This window comes from Oryctolagus cuniculus, chromosome 3, assembly GCF_964237555.1.
Source record: "Oryctolagus cuniculus chromosome 3, mOryCun1.1, whole genome shotgun sequence".
Lineage (NCBI taxonomy): Eukaryota > Metazoa > Chordata > Mammalia > Lagomorpha > Leporidae > Oryctolagus > Oryctolagus cuniculus.
The window spans coordinates 24,692,940-24,699,891 of NC_091434.1; the positions used below are offsets into that span (position 1 = coordinate 24,692,940).

The 6,952-nt window shown below is 41.6% G+C and overlaps 1 non-coding gene across 1 annotated transcript; it reads left to right on the forward strand.

The window, feature by feature from the left end:
* Positions 1-478: 478 nt before the first annotated feature.
* LOC127491903 (small nucleolar RNA SNORA70) lies at positions 479-609 on the forward strand. Its single transcript, XR_007920832.1, has one exon. It is a non-coding gene; the product is annotated as a small nucleolar RNA SNORA70 (small nucleolar RNA).
* The last annotated feature ends 6,343 nt before the right edge of the window (positions 610-6,952 follow it).

The window sequence follows — 6,952 nt, forward strand, 5'->3', positions numbered from 1 at the left end:
TGCTCCTTAATGAACAGCGGGTCACAGAAGAAATAAAAAAGAAATACAAAAATGCTTGAAATGGATATAAGTGAAAACATGGCTGCCACAGCCGGTGTGCTGCAGCTGGCGCGCAGAGCTGATCCGAAGCCAGGAGCCAGGTGCTTCCTCCTGGTCTCCCATGCGGATGCAGGGCCCAAGCACTTGGGCCATCCTCCACTGCCTTCCCGGGCTACAGCAGAGAGCTGGGCTGGAAGAGGAGCAACCAGGACAGAATCTGGCGCCCCAACTGGGACCAGAACCCAGGGTGCCGGTGCTGCAGGTGGAGGATTAGCCAAGTGAGCTGCGGCACTGGCCCTGGCTGCTCTTCTTCTAATCTAACTCTCTGTTGATAGCCTGGGAAAACTGTGGAAGATTGCCCAAGTGCTTGGGCCTCTGCACCCATGTGGGAAACCTGGATGAAGCTCCTGGGACCTGAATTCAGATAGGCTGAGCTCAAGTTCACCGAAGCTGACCAGCTCCCTTTCTTCATGGGGGCTTGGTGTGCAATGGCTGCAAACAGCAACCTCCTTGGTAGTGTATGCAACCTATTGTATGTCTGGGTTGCCCTAAGGGACCTTGGAGACAGCCCTGCACAGTGGACATTCGTGCCTCTGACCTCATGCTGTTCTTAATCTAGGCTGCAGACAGGTATACAGGGTGCTTTTGGAAAGCCCCAAGGCACAGTAGCCAGAGTTCACATTGGCCAAGTCATCATGTCCATCCACACCTAGCTGCAGAACAAGGAACATGTGGTTGAGGCCCTACGCAGGGCCAAGTTCAAGTTCCCTGGCTGCCAGAAGATCCACATCTCAAAGAAGTGGGGCTTTACCAAATTTAATGTGGATGAATTTGAAGACACGGTGGCCGAGAAGCGGCTCATCCCGGATGGCTGCGGGGTCAAATACATCCCCAATCGTGGTCCCTTGGATAAGTGGCGGGCCTTCCACTCATGAGGGCTTCACTCTCCTGTGCTCCTTAATCATCGATAATAAAGCTTGATTCCTATTAAAAAAAAAAAAGAAAAGGACTTCTTGGATAAGACCCCAGAATCACAGGTGATAAAAACATAGACAAATGGAATTACATCAAGCTATGAAGTTTCTTCATAGCAAAGGAAGCAATTTAAAAAGAGGCAACTGACCATTTGTAAACTATATCTGATAAAAAATTAATAGCCAGAATATCTAAGGAAGTCAAGAACCTGCACAACAACACAATAAATAATGCATTCAAGAAATGGGTAATGGATATGAACAGCCATTTTTCAACATAAAATATAAATGGCCAACAAACATATGAAAAAAAATGCTGAAGATCACTAGCCTTCAAATAAATGCAAAAAAAATTAGGTATTACTTCTTCCCAGCTAAAATGGATATTATCCAAAAACACAAAAATGACAAATACTTACAAGAATGTGAAGAAAAGGTTCTCTAATACACTGTTGGTGGGAATGCAAACTGGTACAACCATTATGGAAGGCAGTATGCAGATTCTTCAGAAAACTAAAAACAGGTAATACCATATGACCCAGCTATCTCACTCCTAGGAATATATCTAAAGGAAATGAAATTAGCACATGAAAGAGTTACCTGTGCTCCTATAGCAACTCAATTCACCCTAAATAAGATACAGAATCAGGGCCAGCGCTGTGACACAGCGGTGCAGCGGGTTAATGCCCTGGTCTGAAGTGCCGGCATCCCATATGGGAGCTGGTTCGAGTCCCGGCTGCTCCTCTTCCAATCCAGCTCTCTGCTATGGCCTGGGAAAGCAGTAGAAGATGGTGCAAGTCCTTGGGCCCCTTCACCCATGGCGGGTGGGGGAGACCTGGATGAAGCTCCTGGCTCCGGATCGGCGCAACTCCGGCCACAGCAGCCAATTGGGGAGTGAACCATCAGATAGAAGACCTCTCTCTCTCTCTCTCTCTCTCTGCCTCTCCTCTCTCTGTGTAACTCTGACTTTCAAACAAACAAACAAATAAATAAATCTTTAAAAAAATATATGGAATCAACCTAGATTCCCATCAATGGATGATTGTGAAAAGAAAATGTGGCATATATATATACATGATGGAATTCTACTCAGCTATAAAAGAGAATGAATCCTGACATTTGCAACAAATGGATGCAACTGGAGATGATTATGCTAAATGGAATAAGAGCAAAAAGACAATTATAATATTTCTCTTATTTGTGGTAGTTAATATAGAGTATAAAAATTATATGGATATCATAATTTGGTTTATAGTTAAAATGGTGCTTCACTTGCTCATATCATGTAAATAACAATAGACTCATTTCAAAAAATAAAAATAGAATTGAAGTTCACATATTGAAAATAGAAATGAAGAGGGAACAATAAGACTCTTGGGGTAATAAGTAATGTTTTTTAATTTGGGTGTTGGTTATTAGTGTGAGCATGTGACTAAACTCTTTTATCTGTACACTTATGTGAGTTTCTTGATATGTATATTGCCTTTAAAGTTTGGAAAGGAGAAGAAATTTAAATCATCTACATTGTCATTTTTCCTCTTATCTGTGCTTTAAATATATGTTTATTAAAGGACATTTGCTCACTATGCCCTTAGCTTTTGGAATTGTTGGCAACAACATAAATTATGTAATTCTTAATATTTGAGAAGCCATAAAACAGAGTGATTAAGGGAATGATCTACAGAGCTAGATTTCCCAGGCTTGAGCCATGGCTCTGTAACTGACCTGCTTAATTCTGAGTGTATTACTTAGCTTCTTTGTAATTGCATTCTGTTTCATTTTATTTTGGTAAGAACACAAGCAAAATGTTTTACAGAAGATCTCTAGAACTTACTCATCTTGCAAAATTGAAACTTTATGCAAATTGATTATTTCTGTTCTCCTGAGTCCCTGGTAAGGATAATTGTATTCTTAGGTTCTATGAGTTCAAGTATTTTACACACCACATCTGGCTTCTTCACTTAGTGTAATGTCTTCAAGGTTTATCCGTGTTGTCACATATTGCAAGATTTGCTTCTTTTTATTTAAGACTGAATAATATTTCGTTTTCTGCACATACTGTATTTTCATTATTTCTTTATCCATAATGAACATTGAGGTTGATTTCATATTTTGGCTATTGTGAATAGAGCAGCAGTGAACATTTGGGGTCTTAGCTTCTGTGCATTTTATTTGTCTATAAAATGTGACATAATCCCAAAGTAGGCCTCTATAAACCTCATTCAGGTTACCTAAATAAATGTTTTTCCTACTCCTCCTCAATCCTCCTTTTCAATCCAGTTTACAGTCTTCTGTTTACCCTTAAAGCACAACTCTTATATTTCGTTCTGGTATTCAAGAATCAGCAGTGTATTTCCATGTTGCAAATGTTATCTCGGGACTCCTTATCTGATGCTTCAAGCCCTCCACATCCATGTACAATGCTGACTCCACTAGCTCATTCTTTGTTCCTTGCCTGTTATTTACTTCTGGCTGTTGTTGATGCTTTGGCTTGAAATGCCCTTCCCCCGTGCAGCCCTGTTTGTATTATTAAGCTCAAACTCCTAGGAAACCATTTGAGTTCTCTCTCCTTGACGTGCTCTCCTTCTCCCTCTGTACTTGTAGCATTTTGTCTTTACTTCTTCCTGGTTACTTGCATTGTTTTAAGTTGCATTTTGGTTATTTGTGGCTTTGAGTAGGTCATTGTGTAGGGAAGTACCTATCATCAGTCTTATTTGACATGGAATTTACTATAGGACTGTGCCTTTGTAGGTGTGGAAGAAACACGTGCTAACACGGTTGTGGGCTAGATCTCTCTATACTTCAGAAGAAGGATTTACTGTTCCAGCCCACGGTTTCACCCGCACGATTGTGATGTATGTTAATGCAATAATATATAAAACATATTGTCATCTAATTTAATAGTGCTTTATGAGATGCCGTCTTTTCTTACGGTCACTCTTTCTCAAATACTCTGTGGAAATTGGTTAAAAACACTATTTTCAGCATGTCTTGCTAGTAAACTTTCTCCTTTCTCCACCTCCATGTGTAACTCCTTTTTTCTAAGAAAATACTGCGTATCACATGTGCGTTTTATTATGACTATTTCTATGGCTCTCAGTTTTTTTTTTTTTTTTTTTTTTTTTTTTTTTTTTTTTTTGACAGGCAGAGTGGATAGTGAGAGAGAGAGAGAGAGAGAGAGAGAAAGGTCTTCCTTTGCTGTTGGTTCACCCTCCAATGGCCACCGCGGCTGGCGCGCTGCGGCCAGCACACCGCGCTGATCCGATGGCAGGAGCCAGGTACTTCTCCTGGTCTCCTATGGGGTGCAGGGCCCAAGCACTTGGGCCATCCTCCACTGTACTCCCTGGCCACAGCAGAGAGCTGGCCTGGAAGAGGGGCAACCGGGACAGAATCTGGCACCCCGACCAGGACTAAGAACCCCGTGTGCCAGCGCCACAAGGCAGAGGATTAGCCTAGTGAGCCACGGCGCTGGCCTCTCTCAGTTTTTTGTTCACCATCCAATGTGCTATTGCCTTGTTGTGCTGTGGAGTAGGCCCTGCGTCAAAGAGCAGTAAAACCTGGTGGGGCCAGATTCCCAGTTTGGTGCTTCATCAATGTCACAGAACAGTAGTTTCATGCAGTTCAAGGGTGGTGGCCCAGTGCCCTGGTTGATAGCAACTTTCGAATGCTTGAACAGGGAACCGACAGGAAGAGAAATCGACTCATCTTTTTTTTTTTTTTTTAACTTTTATTTAGCAAATATAAAATTCCAAACTACAGCTTTTGGATTACAATGGCTTTTTCCACCCCATAACTTTCCTCCCACCCGCAACCCTCCCATATCCCTCTCCCTCTCTCATTCCATTCACATCAAGATTCATTTTCAATTATCTTTACATACAGATCAATTTAGTATATATTAAGTAAAGATTTCAACAGTTTGCACCCACACAGAAACACAAAGTGTAAAGTACTGTTTGAGTACTAGTTATAGCATTAATTCACATAGTACAACACATTAAGGACAGAGATCCTGCATGGGGAGTAAGTACGCAGTGACTCCTGTTGTTGACTTAACAATTAACACTCTTGTTTATGGCGTCAGTAATCACACTAGGCTCTTTTATTTTTATTTTTTTTTTTATTGTTTTGCCAGGCAGAGTTAGACAGTGAGAGAGAGACAGAGAGAAAGGTCTTTGAGAGAAAGGGCTTCCTTCTGTTGGTTCACTCCCCTAATGGCAGCTACGGCCAGTGCTGCACCGATCCGAAGCCAGGAGCCAGGTGCTTCCTCCCGGTCTCCCATGCGGGTGCAGGGACCCAAGGACTTGGTCCATCCTCTGCTGCCCTCCCAGGCCACAGCAGGGAGCTGGACTGGAAGAGGAGCAACCAGGACTAGTACCCAGCACCCCAACCGGACTAGAACCTGGGGTGCTGGTGCTGTGGGCAGAAGATTAGCCAAGTGAGCCATGGCACCGGCCACCCTAGGCTCCTGTCATGAGTTGCCAAGGCTTTGGAAGCCTTTTGAGTTCGCCCACTCAGATCTTATTTAGACAAGATCATAGTCAAAGTGGAAGTTTTCTCCTCCCTTCAGGGAAAGGTACCTCCTTCTTTGATGGCCTGTTCTTTCCACTGGGATCTCACTTGCAGAGATCTTTCATTTAGTTTTTTTTTTTTTTTTTTTTTTTTTTTTCCAGAGTGTCTTGGCTTTCCATGCCTAAAATACTCTCATGGGCTCTTCAGCCAGATCCGAATGCCTTAAGGGCTGAATCTGGGACTCATCTTCTTACTTTAACTCATCCTGACTGTGTGTCATTGAAGCCAACCCTCAAGCCAGCATCATGATCAGCATCTCACCCTGCCTGCTTTGGTGTTACGGCAGAGAGCACCCAGATTTTGGCACTGGATCAATCTTAAGTGTGTGGATTCACTGAATTTAAGTGGGAAAATCATGCTTCGTATGTTGCTAGGTAGGTATCTTTGTCAACTGGAAGCCATGAGGGATAGTTAGAAAAAAAGCTTTAACTCTAAACATTTTTTTTTTTAAACTGGAAGTTTGTGTTTGTTGCTGATGTAGTCAATATGCCATAGTAGCAGCTTTTGGCACTATCTAAATGCTAACATCAGAGCAACAGTCTCGGAGACACCCGATACAGATGGCATCCCACTTAATTCATGGCATTTGTATAAATATCCAAATAATTTCCGTATGGTGTAGCTTTGATTAGGATGACAATGAGCCTTGTCAATTGCATTTGGGAGGGAGAGTCCCCCTTTAACTTGGCATCGGAGACCAGAAGCCAGAACGTGATGACGTTGAAGAAAGACTCAGGCCCAGGAGATAGAAACTTAGGTCAAGTTCATTGAGCTTTCTTGAGGGAAGACAGGGGATCCATACGGAGACCAGGATCTTTTTGAGAACCTGAAAAAGGACTGAATGTCATTGTGCTTCTTCTTGTTAGGATCCTGTTTTTCTGCATACACAGAGATGGAGAAGAGCTAAGAGAGAATGTATATTCTTATTAGAATCCAGGCATCTGGTTTTATTTTCTGTTAATCATCATAAGCCCTGGAGCTTGTGTCTTTTTGCACTTGATGATATCATAAAACATACATAAATTTCTTATGGCATAAATATTTCTCAAATATTAGCATATGTACTAACTTATGGTACTGAGTTTAAAAAAATTAAAATCAAGTGATCAAGAGAAACAAAGAAGTTGTCATTATTGCTTTATAATGAGGGTTTCAAACTAGTAATTTAATCATTAACAGGCTCATGATTGTAAATCAATTGGAAAACATAAAGTACTACAGAAACGCTTTAGAAGAAAAACAATGGGGTCAGACAGTATATTTTAAGTACATCATAAAGGAAGAAAAATGAATGATTATGGTTTTGAATTTTCCTTATAAAAAGGAAGGAATCTGGAAATTCTTTTATTGGGATTTATTTCTTTATT